The sequence below is a fragment of the Cololabis saira genome, chromosome 1 (genome assembly GCF_033807715.1).
Source record: "Cololabis saira isolate AMF1-May2022 chromosome 1, fColSai1.1, whole genome shotgun sequence".
NCBI classification, from domain to species: Eukaryota; Metazoa; Chordata; class Actinopteri; order Beloniformes; family Belonidae; genus Cololabis; species Cololabis saira.
The window spans coordinates 2,490,890-2,506,759 of record NC_084587.1 but is presented as its reverse complement, the minus strand read 5'-3'; the positions used below and the strand labels follow the sequence as shown (position 1 = coordinate 2,506,759).

Here is a 15,870-nt window from a genome sequence, read left to right as displayed (position 1 = left end):
GTTATATGTAGTGGAGCAGGAATTGGATCAGTGACTGTTCACAACAAAGACCCCAGCCCTAGTGGCCTAATGGTTAAGGCACTGGGGTCCGTTTCACAAAGCAGGTTCAACAAACTCCCAGTCTAATCCTGAACTCTTAGGGTGCTTTCACACCTGTGGCCCGTTTGTTTTGTTCCGATTCAGGGGCTGAACCGATACAGTTGTTCCGTTTCTCGTTCGTGGGGTTTGTGTTCACAAGGCAAACGTCTGTACCGTTTCAAAGCTGTTAACAAATTCCATGCGCTAACCAGCTGCTCTCTGATTGGTCAAATGAACCCGGAAGGAGTTTCCTCTTCCGCACCCCGGGATAAACAACACGCCCCTTTCAGCGCAGCGCAGACTGCAGCCGTTGGCTTTGGCTGATTTATGGTTCCGCGTTACACCAACGCAGAGCCTACGGCATAGAGTACGGCGTTGACTCTGCGTCGATTTAACGCAGAACCATAAATCAGGCTTTACCCATTCATTTATGTGCGCTCGGCGCAGAGCGGAGCCCGGCAGGGGACGAGAGGCCGCCTGCTGCAGCCGGGTTTGCGCTGCGCAAACCCGGCCCGAATTGAACATTGTTTAATTTCAAACAATGTTTAATTTGTGCCGTGCTGGGAAGTGGGAAGACATCTCGCACGTCCAATAGGAGAGGAGTTGGTGGAGACTGCACCGACTCTTCTCCTTGCGCCGCGGTCGCACATACACAATGAATGGAGTTGTATCGGTTGCTGTGTGGATCACGTTCTCACTCCAAATTAAAAAAATGAACCGTTTCAGGTCTCGATTGGAATCGGGCCGAGACCACCTCTCCTAGGCGATCTCGGAACGCTTGTTTTGTACCGTTTCAGAGCGCGATTGCTGTGTTCACATATACCAAAACGTTCCGATCTTGAGGGGGAAGCGTTCCCTGTATCGGAACAACTGCTTGAAACGGTACAGGTGTGAAAGCACCCTTAGTTGATCTACTCTGAGATCGGAAACTCTGAGTTTTCGGTTACAGAACAGCGGATTTGAGGTAATTTACTCAACTCTAAGTAGTTTCACCTTGAGTTACAAGCGTGCGCCACAACTATAAAAAGCCAGTATCTATAGAGCCCTGATACAAGGATTCACCATGGCAACCGGCGACAACAAAAGATACACATACTTTTTCTTTTTTTTTTAACTTTATTTAACATTTCAATTTACAAAATCCCTTTGAGGAAAAATTTTAATTTTAATGCGCGCATACGGCGAATTTGAACAAGTTTTTTGAAAAAAAGAGTAACACCGCAGCACAGAATATAATATAAAATTAATTTAACAGATCTTTACATCATTCACCTGCAATCCTGTGGAACTCCTCCTTGGTGGCTTGGACAGGTTGATCATAAACCTGTCCAAGCCACCCGTCCCTTGAAATACGGAATTGTTCCGTAATTGGGAATTAAAAGTTGCATTACGTATTGCAGTGTTTCCCAACCCTGGTCCTCGAGGCCCACTGTCCTGCATGTTTTAGATGTTTCCCTGCTTCAACACACCGTGATACAAGTGGCTGTGTCATCAACAGAAGTGTCAAGACCTTGATGACAAGTTAATTAGGACCATTAATTAGAATCAGGTGTGATGATGAAGGGAAACATCTAAAACATGCAGGACATTGTGCCCCGAGGACCAGGGTTGGGAAACACTGCCGTATTGAACCAATACAGACACATATTATGCTCTTATTTATTTATGTAATAATATACAGGTGGAGGTCGGAAAATTTGAATATATTGCAAAACTTCATTCGTTCGTAGTAAATTCAACTTAAGGTGAAACAAATATTATTTCCCACTACATGCAAAGTGAGATATTTCAAGCCTTTATTTGTTATAATTTTGATGATTATGGCTCACAGTTTATGAAAACCCCAAATAAAAAATCTAAAAAAAATAGAATATATTATGAAATCATTAAACAATTCAATCATTAAAATTATAAAAAATAAAGGATTAACATATATTGCTCTGCCTGTAATGAGACTATGTAATATACATGTATTACGTGGTCTGATAACCATCTCCCGACGAATATTTATTGAGCTGCGCATTAATGCTGCACCTTCATCAATTGGGTCTTCATCAAGGACATGCCATGTTCGTGACAATGGACTTCTAATATATATACTGACTCTGTTTTTAATGACAGATGGCAGAACTTCGCCAAAACTCGCCTGCTGACTGAATGAATGAGGAAATCAAATGTGCGTGCGGCTCTGAAAGAGGCGGAGACGCAGAGAAACTCCAGGTTCATTGAGATAAACCTGGTCCCGACCAGGTTAGGTTCAGAGAGTCTGTTACTACGGTAACTGAGCAGGTTAGGTTCAGAGCGTCTGTTACTACGGTAACTGACCAGGTTAGGTTCAGAGAGTCTGTTACTACGGTAACTGACCAGGTTAGGTTCAGAGAGTCTGTTACTACGGTAACTGACCGAGAGCTTAAGTTACCTCTCTTTGTGAAACAGGCTAGAGTTACCTCTCTCTCTCTGGTTTGAGTTACCTCCCTTTGTGAAACGGAAAACTCAGAGTTTCCCTCATTTCAGGGTTAACAGACTCCGAGTTTTCACTAAACCTGCTTTGTGAAACGGACCCCTGGGCTCTTCTGAAATCATCAACAATAACATCAATAACAGTCATCTCTTGTTTGCTGCTGTGGACCGGTTAACAAAAACTCCTGTGTCAGTAGCATCTAAACTCCAGTTCAGCAGTCAGTCCATCGATATCAAGTCCAGTAACATTAATGCCTCCAATTAAAACCAATTTGGACAAAATGACACAATTTCGGGCAGTCAACTACAAAAACCTGGAGGATATTATGGATCAGCCAGAAGCATCAGGGGTTTTGGTTCCCTTTGCTGTTGGGCTGTAATTCAGACCATGCACTCACCACCGGTAGATGATTGTTCTTTCCGGTATCATTGTTGCTGACTCAAGATGGCCGCCGATGGTGATTGTGAGTAGATCTTGGCTGCCCCAACGCCACCAGATGACAACCCGGTATGTTCAGACACTAATAAGGAAATTGTTAGCCTCAAGGGAGACATCCGGATACTGTCTAACCAACTAAAATCCAAGACTGAACTGTTTAATTCACTTTTGGACGTGGCCCATCAGCAGTCCATGCATATCTGGCTCAAGAGGCTCAAGACCTTCCTTTTAGTTTAGCTTATAACATAACTCTTTTATTGTATTAGGGTGGTTTAGTTTTTTTTGTTATCTATTTATTTCTTATTATTTTAACTACTTATTTTTCAACCATTTTATAATGTACTTATTATTTTGTATTAACTTTTTCTTTTAATTTTGTTCTTAGGTTTATTTCCATGTTGATTTTACTTTTTCATCTGTTAACTCCAGTGTTTTCTCCTCGTGAGGATCTTCCACACCGGGTACTATGCCTACTTGGCCTGTGGGGTTCTATCCACAGTGTGTTCATAGGTCTGCCTAACAAGTCTATCAGACGGCTACAGCTAATCCACAACGCTGCTGCCCGGGTTCTCACCACAACTAAGAAAGTGGACCACATCACTACGTGTCTGAGATCTTTACACTGGCTCCCCAGTACCTCAGAGAATAGACTTTAAAATACTTCTGTTAGTTTTTAAAAATACATCAGGGACTTGTTGCCATAGCAACCACCCAGACCTCTCAGGTCTTCTGGTTCACGTCTGCTCTGTGTCCCCACAATCAGAACCAAACATGGAGGAGCAGCATTCAGCTTTTATGCTCCACAGATCTAGAACTCTGAAACCCTCAGTTCCTTTAAATCAAGATTTAAAACAAATTTGTTTACAGCTGAATTATTTAAAGGGGACCTATTATGAAAAACACGTTTTTTCTTGCTTTAACATTGTTGTGTTCATGCGATAAATAATTATCAGAATTATATGCCTGCACTGCAATTGCCTGGCGGTTATATTTTATGGCCGACAGAGGGCGCTGTTACACTGTGCAATGGATGAGAATTAGACATTTCATCGGGGAGGAAGAAGGAGGAGGATGCAGTTGAATTGATGTTGAATAAAGTCATTTGGGTTTGTCGCCTTCCTAAATGTCTTTTGTGTTTTGGCTACTTACTCCAGTTATTTCTTTAGAAATAAAAGTATTCCCTGAAGTTTTTTCAATGTGATGTTATCTGTTCCAGTCATATATTTAACAATCATTTAAGTAGACAATCAAACTGTCAAAAAAAAGAAACAATTGTAACTGTTTACAAACTAAATGACAAAAGTGCTCTCAATCTGTGTATCTTGTTTTTTCTGAGCAATAATTTAACAAGGAATGAAACAAAGCTTCAAAGTTGAAAAGGTAAAAAGCCATATTTAATCATACAAAACATACTATAAGCAAATTATAAAAATATATATACATTTATATATAAAATAAAAACCTTTTTTTTTTATTACCTAAATTAAATTTTCAAATTTTACAAAAATGAAGACATCAAAAAGGTTTTTTATATCACATTGTTATAATTGATGCCAACATTTCTCTTTTAAGAGCTACATGTCTTAATAGCCAGGGTTCCCTTTAAAGCTGCATCCAGTGATTCAGCGAGCTGCTCTCTCAGTCGTCTCTACGTTTCCAGAGGACGGTCCAGAGCTTTAGGGGGGCGGTGTCTCGGGTTCAGGTGAGGTAAAGGCCGCGTTAACCGCTAGGATGAGCTGCTGTCAGCTGCAGCAGGAAACCCCCAACACTGGACAAGCCAACACTTCAGCTGCAGAGGAACTGGAGGAACCACGCAACACGGGGAGAACATGCAAACTCCACACAGAAACACCTGCCGGGCCTGGGAGTGGAACCGGGAACCTCCTTGCTGTCTGGGAGTTGAACCGGGAACCTTCTTGCTGTCTGGGAGTGGAACCGGGAACCTTCTTGCTGTCTGGGAGTTGAACCGGGAACCTCCTTGCTGTCTGGGAGTGGAACCGGGAACCTCCTTGCTGTCTGGGAGTGGAACCGGGAACCTTCTTGCTGTCTGGGAGTTGAACCGGGAACCTTTTTGCTGTCTGGGAGTTGAACCGGGAACCTTCTTGTCAGGGGCGAAAATCCCGTTTCATAGTTTGGGGGGACAATAAACAGTAACATTTTAGAGAATAAATCCAGGGGGGGACAAGGAATAAAAGTTTTAGCCTTCCTTTAATACAGCATTTTAACATTTTCATCTCTATCTCGCAAACAGGCAGAAGAGCTTTCTTAGAGCAAAACAAAACAATGGTATTAGGTGGAAGGTGCAATAATACACACATCTGACATAATACACTGCAAAAACCCAACATCTTAACAAGAATATTTGTCTTATTTCTAGTTAAAATGTCTCATTTTTAGTTAAAAGAAATCTCATTACACTTAAAACAAGACTCATCACTGGAAAAAACAACAATTTCCACCTGTTTCAAGTAGATTTTCACTTAAAATAAGTAGAAAAATCTGCCAGTGGAACAAGATTTTTTTGCTTGTAATGAGAAGATAAATCTTGTTCCACTGGCAGATTTTCCTACTTATTTCAGTGAAAATGTAATTGAAACAGGTGAAAATTGTTGTTTTTTTTTTCCAGTGATGAATCTTGTTTTGAGTGTAATGAGATTTTACTGTTTACTATTATTTTCGGTTTCGGTTTCGGCCACAAATTTTCATTTTGGTGCATCACTACTAAATACTACTGCATTGTTCCAAAATTATTAAATCTGTCTCAAATTATTCTAGGGGGGGACAGCTTTACTAATGGGGGGGACTTGTCCCCCCTGTCCCCCCCGGGATTTTCGCCCCTGCTTCTTGCTGTCTGGGAGTTGAACCGGGAACCTCCTTGCTGTCTGGGAGTTGAACCGGGAACCTTCTTGCTGTCTGGGAGTTGAACCGGGAACCTCCTTGCTGTGAGGCAGCAGTGCTCACCACCAAGCCACCGCACTGCCCAGAGTTAATACAATTGTGGATAAATAAGATAAATCTATTGAATGTTTCTACAAAGCAACTTCTTGTCTCTTTCATTTGCAGAGTCACCACAGCGGCTCACTGCTTTCTGTACGTTGTTTGGTGTTGTTTTGTGTTTGTTATTTGTGTTTTACACCAAATCTCCTCCTGACACATCTACATATTTCTATTTTTCGTGGCTTGCAACACTTTCCCCCACATTCACACCATTAGCTTTCATACCTGTCAAGTTTTGGATTTAAAGATGAGGGAAATGTTCCAGCGTCCCACCAGCCCAACCCAGGTCCCGTATTACATTTTAAGACGGGTTTACAAGAAATATATAAGCACCTGTCAACCTCTTCCAAACTACAACTAGGTATTATAAGTATCTCCAAATCCGTCACTTTATAGGTTCTCTCCTGAAGTCAGGCGGGATTCTCATGGGACTGTCAGGGCTGGAAAACACTAGAGTTCTGGCTAAATGTCCTAAAGGACTGATTTCCAAGATGTACACTTCTCTGCTTTCCTCTGACTCTGATGGTTCTAACTCTTTGAAGCTGTTGTGGGAGCGTGATCTGGAGGTGACGTTTCATCCTGGAGACTGGGACAAGATCTGCAGCGGGACTTTTCCTAAATCTACCTCAATCTCTATACATGAACACAACTTTACATTTTTTCACAGGACTTATTACACTCCTGTTCGCCTCCACAAAATGTTCCCTGACACTTCCAACCTCTGTTCTAAATGTAAGACACACAAAGGTACATTTATCCATTTGTTTTGGTCATGTGAGCACATCCAGATTTTCTGGAAGGGGGTTCACTCTGTAATCCAGGAGGTCATTGGTAAACGGCTCTCGCTGACTCCTTCTTTCTTTTTACTTAACCATGTTGCTCCAGACAATGTTTTGGACACGGACACCAAATCTCTGCTGATAATTCTTTTGTTCCTGGCTAAAAACTGTATGTTGCTGCGGTGGTCCACTCCCCAGGTCCCTACAGTCCACATGTGGATGTCACACATTTCTGCTCTTATTCCTCTCCAGAAGTTGATCCATGACCTTAATCACAAATGGGACAAGTTTTGGAGGATCTGGGAATCATTGCACTCCTTCTTACAGAAGCCTTAACTCAGCTTGTGCCCCTGAAGGATGAGGACTGCCTATTCTTTCTTTCACTTATCCCATGTATGTGCTCTTCATTTACCTGTCTCTTCATTTTCCTATTTTACTTGTTCATTTCATGCATATGTACTGCGCAGCGCTTTCTGTTGATTTGGGGTGGGGTTTTTTTTTTCTTTTAATTTTATTTTTATGTTTTGTTGTATTTCATTTTGTTCTGTTCTAATGTTTGTACCTATAAAATTGAAAAACCAATAAAAAGAGTATTAAAAAAAAACTACAACTAGGTGCTCAGAATCTTAGAAATGTTGTGGACATTCTTATGTATGTAATTCCTATAATAGAGAATAAATTAAAACACAAAAAGGAATTAAATTACATTCATTTATTTGACATATTTTCAGTTTATTTACATATTGATTTTCCTTCAAGTTAAACATTTACATTTTCTTTTAATTTGTCATTTCCACTCATGTTTCTCTGTTATTCGTTATTTTATATATTGCTCTTATATTGCATATTTACAGACACCCCCATTCAATTCTAGGCATTTCTCTTTTTTTTTTAGGCACGAGCCCAGCTGGGGGTATAAATAATGCCGCGTTCCATTTACCTCGGAAATCGGAACTGGGAACTGGGAATGGCAGCCATCTTGGAATGGTAACTCGGGGGTGATGAAGCTTCTCCCACTTTCCCAGTAGGAAATCCCACTTCGAGGGGCGTTCCAGTTGAAAATTCCGACTGCCAACTGGTAAATTCCGACTTCCGAGGACAAATGGAACGCGGCATTAAAGCTGTGGCTGCGCTGAATTCTTCAGTTGTCGTTAACACTGGGACCAGTAAAAGACACTGACGATCAGCCGACTCACATTTCCCTTTTTATTGATTCTTTCAGGTGGGTAAATGTTACATAAGCATTACTACAGTTTGTCAATATTGTTATCTTTTTATTTAGTGTACTGTCGCATTATAACGTGTATTTTGTCCGCGGTATTTGTGCTAGTTTGGTTTCCTAAACCGGGACGAGTCGGCAGCAGCTCGCCGGTTACGGTGAGTTGGTTGTGGTCAAATTAATGTTACAACTGTCAATCGGAGTCGGATGTAACGTTTGTGTGACTGAAACTGATACATATATATGAGTACGATATGATTTTAGAGTGTTTTATGGTTATATTTTCTGTGTTTTATTGATTTTCTCCTAACGGTTATTCATTTTCCGCCAGCTGATTAGCAGCGCTGTTGTTTACCGTTGCCATGGCAACCAGGCAGCGCGCACGCTGTAACACGTCACATGTAAACAAGAGGATAAATGGGAGAGATTATATTATTGATGTAATTGTTGTGTGACTAAAGGCATAAGGGAATAATATAATTGTTTTATAGATAATAATAAGAATTGTAGATAAGCTTAAAGTATTCCGGCACCGTGCCGGTGTTCTGCCATTCCATGCTCCCTGCCAGAAAATGCTACTTTGTGGTTCTGCGCATGCGCACAGTCGATTTTTAGTGGGATTGCCACGCTAAATTGATAATATGGGATGTCGAGTATTTGATCCTTCAAAATACATTACCCATGACATGAATTGCATTACACTTTGTGAAAATTATACGGTAAAGAGAGAGAAAAAAACAATTCTATCGCTTAATTTGATATTCATTCGGCTATTCACCTTTATTTAACCAGGCAGGTCATTAATAACACATTCTTATTTACAATGACGGCCTGGCAAGATACAAGGACCACTTGGGGGAAAAGGACGTGGTTTAGGGAGTAAAACACAATCAAATTGTAGCTCTACAAAGGTAGAAAACCATTAGGTAGCATTTTTTGGCAAAGCAGCAATGGCAGAACACCGGATCTCCGGCGTATGGAGTTTCTTTTTTGTTTTTTTTCCTCGGCGTGCGGAGTTTGATTGATTAAAAAAAAAAAAAAAGATGAATAACTTTAACGGGTTACATATAGAGATGTGTTGATAGGCTGTCAGTTTGAGTGAACTGAGTTTGTCTACCAATGGAATGAGAGGAAAGCAGCTCTGGCTCAACCAAACCAACAGCAGCCAATCAGAAGTGGAGCTGGGCGGGTCTTTGATCCTGCAGAGCAGAGCGCTGTTTCAACCTGCCGGAACACCAACACTTGTATCACCGACTTCAACATGGAGAACACATTCATGAAGCCTGTAGAGGAGGATTTGGCCGATAAAAGACTGAAAATGAAGTGGCGCTGGGCATGGATGGAAGAAGTGGGTGGAGACGGCAGGTGTTTCGGTAGCTGGTGCCAGAAGAGAGCCAGGTGCTTTTGCAGCTCTGCTCTAAAAAGCTACCGTCCGCCAGTAAAAGCTGGGCCTCGCCATACCGGTGTTCTGACCATTTCTGCTACCTGCCGAGAAATGATACTTTGTGGTTCTGCACATGCGCACAGTCGATTTTCAGTTGGATTGCCACGATGGATAATATGGGATGTTGAGTATTTGATCCTTCAAAATATACTATCCGTGACATGAATTGCATTACACTTTGTGAACATTATAGGTCCTTGTCGCTTGCCAGTCCGTCATTGTAAATAAGAATGTTCTTAATGACCTGCCTGGTTAAATAAAGGCGAATGACTGAATGAATATCAAATAAAGCGCTAGGATTGGGTTTTTCTTTCTCTTTATTGTATAATGTTCTCAAAGTGTAATGCAATTCATGTCATGGCTAATGTATTTTTGATGTTATCAATTTTAAATCAATAATTCAGGGGTAGCATAATTTGATAGTCCAGTAACATCCTATCAAATAATGCTCCCGTCCTTTAATGCATCCAGGTAAGATACTAATCACCTCACTGCCATTGCAGGATGAATGTCAGCATACTTATACCTCAATTTATCCATTTTAAATCAATATTTCAGGGGTAGCATAATGTCATAGTTTTGATATTTTATATTATTGTAAGGCTGGTGTAGAGTTAAGCCTTACTTGATTAAATTAATCCTTTTTCGGGTCGTGAGTAAGTGAAAAAGAACGGGGACAATCTAAAACATCACAACAGGTATGCTGACTAGTGTAACTATAGTCCCTGACTTACATCAGAATATACAAAATATATTTATAAAATAATGAACCATGAATTACCAAAATAAACTTAACAAAAATAAATCTCCTCTTACATTACTATTATTATTATTATTATTATTATTATTATTATTATTATTATTATTATTATTATTATTTTATATATATGTTTTGATATTCTTTTCTATATATTTTGATATTCTTACAGCCGAGGTTTGCAGACAGATCGGGATCCGAGCCAGGCTGATGGACCGGGATCAGAACCAGAACCAGATCCAGGACCGGGATCAGAACCAGAACCAGATCCAGGACCGGGATCAGAACCAGATCCAGGACTCGGAGATGGACCGGGATCCGAGCCAGGACTCCGGATCCAGCAGCAGGACTAAAGCGGCCGCTGCCGGTCTGCAGGTCAGAGTTCAGGTCCACGAACCCGCTCCTTCTCGGTCCGTCTGTCTCCTGCTGACCAACCAAACCAAAATGGTAAAGACGTGGCATGGAGAGCATTTGCATCAGTGCGATAGGAGTAAAACCATTAAAACACCATTCTAAAACAGTGACAGAGAGGCCACCAGACTAGGTCTATTTAATAAAATGTGATGATCTACTGTCTCAAAAGCTGCACTTAGATCCAGTAGCACCAGGATTGAAAGCTTCTGTGAATCCATAATTGCATCTGAGATCATGAACAATCTTTAAAAGGACTGTCTCTGCACTGTGGTTTGTCCTAAAACCAGACTGATATTTCTCCAAAATATTGTATTTATTTAAAAATGTATTTAATTTCTATGACTTTTACTTAAGAATGGTAAGTTGGATACAGGTTGGTATTATCAAGGATGTTGTGATCTAAATTGCTCTTCTTCAGAAGGGGCATCACCACTGCCATTTTACAGGCAGAGGGAAAAACGCCCGTCGGAAGAGAGGAATTTACTATGTTTAAAAGCTCATACTCCTAATAACCATAAAACCATTATAAAAGTGATGTGGGAACGGGATCTAAAAGGCAGGTTGTTGGGTTTAGTAGAGAGAAAACCCGACCGAACATCTTTGCATCAACCAGGACAAAACACCCCTAGTGTTTCCTCAGGTAAAAACAACTATTCAGATCTGTTAAAAAAATGAAATAACACTTGTCAGTTATCAAATAACACTTGACAACAAATGTTTTATTCTGGGAGAAAATATCATTGGCATTGGCAGTAAAGGAGTAAATGATAGCGAGTTTAACCAACTCGGTCCATTCCACCACAGCCTGTCATTTACAAGTGTCTCTGAACTGAGTCCACCAGTTCCGTGATCTGCAGGATTTTCTTTTCCCATGCAATGTCTCCAGTTCTCCGGCAGCGTTAGACTCTGGATCTCTGCTACTCTGTTAGCCACAAACAGCTTCCATTTGCTTTGCTGTGCTCTTGATCCAATGAATCGTGATTATCGAGTCAGCCCAGAAATGACACTTAACATTGTTCAGACTCAACATCTTGCTCAGATAATGACCAAGTCTGGCACAGATGAGAGTTCCCGGCAGTTCCAGTTGGGTTGTTTAGCGTGACGTCATTTCTAGGCTGACGTCACGTCCGGGTCCGACCCGGCTTACAGGCATAGCAGGCACCGTTGTAAACAACATGTTTGAACCCGTGAATCTCTTTACTATAACCTCCTTTTTCAGAAAGGAACCATCGAGGGTTAAAAAGGGTCTTAACGCTTTCAACTTGAATAGAGTTATTACAGTTAATACAGAGTTAATACAGTTCCATTGCTTTATTTTTTATTGCACTGTCCATACTGGTTGCGAGCGGCGCAGCGCGACGCAGCGCCGTTTTGAGCTGGATTTTTGTTGGACGCCCTGTTTCTATTTTCTTCCTGTCGCTCGCGTTGAAAGCCGGTTGAAAGCTCTGTAGGAAACAGTCATTTCAATACAAGAACCTCAATAAAGTGGCAGCTGCTGGAGGGAGATCGCCAGGGAGCTGGAAGGCTCTGATAAGATAATAAGATATAATAATAAGAATCTTATTAGGGCTTAATTTGTGTCAGATTCTGCTGGAACAAGATCCGGCACCTCCTTTTATCCATATTCCCTTGGTTTTTTATTTCTCATTGAAGTTCAAAGATCGCCTGTTTGTCTATTTCGGATGCATTTAATCAGAAAAAAAGAGAAGAGGGCCCTTTTCTCTGCGCTCCCTTTCTCCTGCGCTGTGTCTCCGTCACCGTCTCTATCAGCGGTTTCCCAAATCCAACTCAGCCTGGATCATTTCTCCTCTGCTTTTTCCCACATCCCAGTAATGATCTGACATGCTGACATGTTTGTTGCATTTAACACCACAAACACGCCGCTCACTCCACGCTGTTCCCTGTTTGATTTCGTCACCACACGCCGTTATTAATTGTTGGTTTTTTTCCATGCACTTACAGGACCTTTTCTCTCCCTCCCGATGTTCCGGGACCTATATAATAATAATAAGATAGTATTTCTTTCTGCCACTTTATTGAGGTTTTTGTGGTGAAATGAGGAGGAATCATAGAGATAACTTCTCATTTCATCTAACTGGATCAGCCGTTCCTCATCCATAACTCTCATCATGATTGTTTCCTACAGCGCTTTCAACGGGCTTTCAACGCGAGCGACAGGAAGAAAATAGAAGAACATTTAAACATTTAAATATCACAATATCAAGCTTTTTTTCTGTTTAGAAAGTACAAACGTAGGAAGATTACAAGTAATCACCCATCTTTTACTTGTCTCTTTACTCTTTTTATTTTAGGAGTTTCTTTCAGGAGCGCACGGGCGGGTAGTGCGGTGAATAAAGGCTGATTTATGGTAACGCGTAAAATCGACGGCGTAGCCTTCGGAGTAGGGTACGCAGCGACGCGCACAGTTCGGTGCGTCGCCGCGTAACCTACGCCGTAGGGTCTGCGTTGGTGTAACGCTGAACCATAAATCAGCCTTTTAAAAAGAGAGTTTCAGCTGTCAATCAAAAGAACGTGGGGGCCGATAACGCGTTCAGTGTTTCAGGACAGAGCGCGTCCGATGCCACGCAGAGCGACGCTCGCATGCAGTTATGACAGTGTTAAGTAGCCTAATGTAAGTTAAGTAAGTTAAGTTAAGTTAATGTAATGTAAGTTATTAATGTAAGTGGCAGGAAAGCGCTGCTTTAGTCTCAGATCTGTTGAAACAGAGAGGTATGCAGCACTGTCACAACATCTGTCTGGCCCCGGAAATGACTGACGAGGACGCGCAGCGGCGCGCGTGACGTAGGCACTAAACAACCTAGTTGGGGCAAAGTTACCCTTTTTAGCGGAGCCACTTTAGTTTTAGCAGAGATTAAACTCACAGTGATTGTTCCATCCGGCTTGGTTGTGCGTAAATACGCAGCGGCACAGTAGACTCGTTCACTAGCGGCACAAAACACATGAATTTCTAGCATTTCTTGGGAATTTAAGATTGAATTAAACTAGAGATGCACCGATTGATCGGCCACTGATCGGTATCGGGCCGATAATGCCCCTATCGCTTTTGATCGGAGATCGGAAAATAATAGTTGAGAGTGGGCCGATCTGATGACGTTTACAACAACAAACCGCCGCCTGCGCTGCGTTCCTAGAGCTCATACGGAGCTGTCCTGAGGGGGCGTGGCCGGCCTCGCCGGTACGGGAGTTTTACAATGTCTGAAAAGGACAACAAATTTACAGTTTGCAAAGTGTGTGCAAAGGAGAAACCCCGAGGAGGAATGTTATAAAATTATTTCAACACAACAAAGCTGATAAGACATTTGAAGGTTTTTCACACGAAGGAGTATATTGAGTTTTCAAAGTTGGCTGCATCTAAGGCAGAGAAAGACCAGGAGGTGCAGCCACGCTGGTAACTCAGCTGAACATAACAGAGACCTATAAACGACAGCAAGAAAAATAAAGAACTACAAAACCGACATCTGGTTTTCTACACTGAACGTATTGTCCGTATCTTCTTCTCGTTCACTACCGTTTTGACGGGTGAGCTGCAAAGCCATTTCTTCTGGCATCATTTTCATGAGAATTGGGCAGAGCAAATTGCCATAAGTGTGTGAGACTACTCCCATTGAGCCTAAGCAGCGTACTTGAATCTCCATGTCATCATATAGTCTGCGTAAAGCTGCTACATCACAGGCCTTTTTAACTGGAGTCAGATTTAACAATTTATTCATATGTGCATTTATGATAAGAACTTTATGACCAGCGTGTCCTGGGTCTTCCCCGGGGTCTCCTCCCGGTGGGACATGCCCGGAACACCTCCCTAGGGAGGCGTCCAGGGAAGACCCAGGACACGCTGGAGAGACTATGTCTCTCGGCTGGCCTGGGAACGCCTCGGACTCCCCCCGGAAGAGCTGGAGGAAGTGTCTGGGGTGAGGGAAGTCTGGGCATCCCTGTTGAGGCTGCTGCCCCCGCGACCCGGTAACGGATAAAGCGGGAGAAGATGAGTGAGATGAGTGAGTGACTTTATGACCAAATCGTCTGAAAAGCATTTTTTTTGCGTTGTCATAACTTTCGTTTGATAAAGTCCCATAACTCAACCCAGTCTCACATAAAAACGTACCCTGCCTACGTTGGTCCAAAGTGCAAAAACGTAGAGGGGTTAAAATAATAGCCCTTGAATTGTTACATTGTTACATTTTTTCTGCTTATTCGTTTTGCGTCCAAGTCACGTGACTTTCAAGATTCTGGCCGTGAGAGAAAGAGAGAGTAAAAAAAGTCAAATATTTCCCTTACTCAGATTTATATGAGGGTAGGGTGATTTGATATCTTACCTTAAGATGAACTTGCATAATCAATCCCTCAGTGGCTAACAGCCTCGTTAATAGCCTGACTCCCTCCGCTGCTGGGCCAACATTGGACCATCACTTGCCTTCTTTTTTTGAAAAAAAAAAAGGGTTGCTTGCTTCCTTTTCATTTTTGTAAGTTAGTGACACTGCAAAGAGCGCTAAAAACGAGATTGACAGCGACCACGGTCGTCAGGGACGCTGGGACATACTGTATCACATTTCCAGATATGAGGGGGATACAAGTGTTGGGAAAGATAATACCTAGTGAAATCCATCATGTTGTTCTGACTTGCATTTGTAGTTATTTTATAGGTTTTAAATAATAGAATAATCAATACAAATAGACAGAGTAATTCCATAAATGTATTTATAAAACAAACATTTACATTGTCCCCTGAAGCCAAGGTGTGGCAGCTGCCATACCCAATAGACGACACTGCTTTACAAATCCGACATTGTTGATTTGCTGGGGTTCTCTTTATGCACACCCACTAATTGATTGATCAATTACAAGTGAGGCTGTAATCTAGGATTGGATGCGTCATGTGACAAGGCGACAAGACTGTTGACTTTGCAAAAACTGCCTCAGTGGACTTTACCAAGCTGTGTGCTTTTCAGCAGTCTCGTTTGGCACCAAAACATTATTTTAAAACCTGATGGAATTAAAAATTTGACATGTCTTGTAAAAAAAAGAAGATATATTTAAAGGAGCTTGAGGCCGGATTGTGGCAAGATTTATGAAAAAAATCCGTATACATTTTAAGTTTTCTAGTAATAATGTCAGATGATGGGCCGCTCGGTGGCGCAGTGGGTTAAGCGGCGGCTCATATACTGAGGCTACAGTCCTCCTCCTGCAGCGGTCGCGAGTTCGAATCCAGCCCACGCACCTTTGCTGCGTGTCTTCCCCGTTCTCTCTCTCTACCCCTTTCCAGTCTGC

At 41.8% G+C, this 15,870-nt stretch overlaps 1 protein-coding gene across 1 annotated transcript in view; it reads left to right on the top strand.

Moving 5' to 3' along the window:
- Positions 1-15,870, top strand: part of LOC133447248 (zinc finger protein 208-like) — a 190,882-nt gene that overhangs the window by 42,503 nt on the left and 132,509 nt on the right. The gene's annotated exons all lie outside the window — the stretch shown is intronic.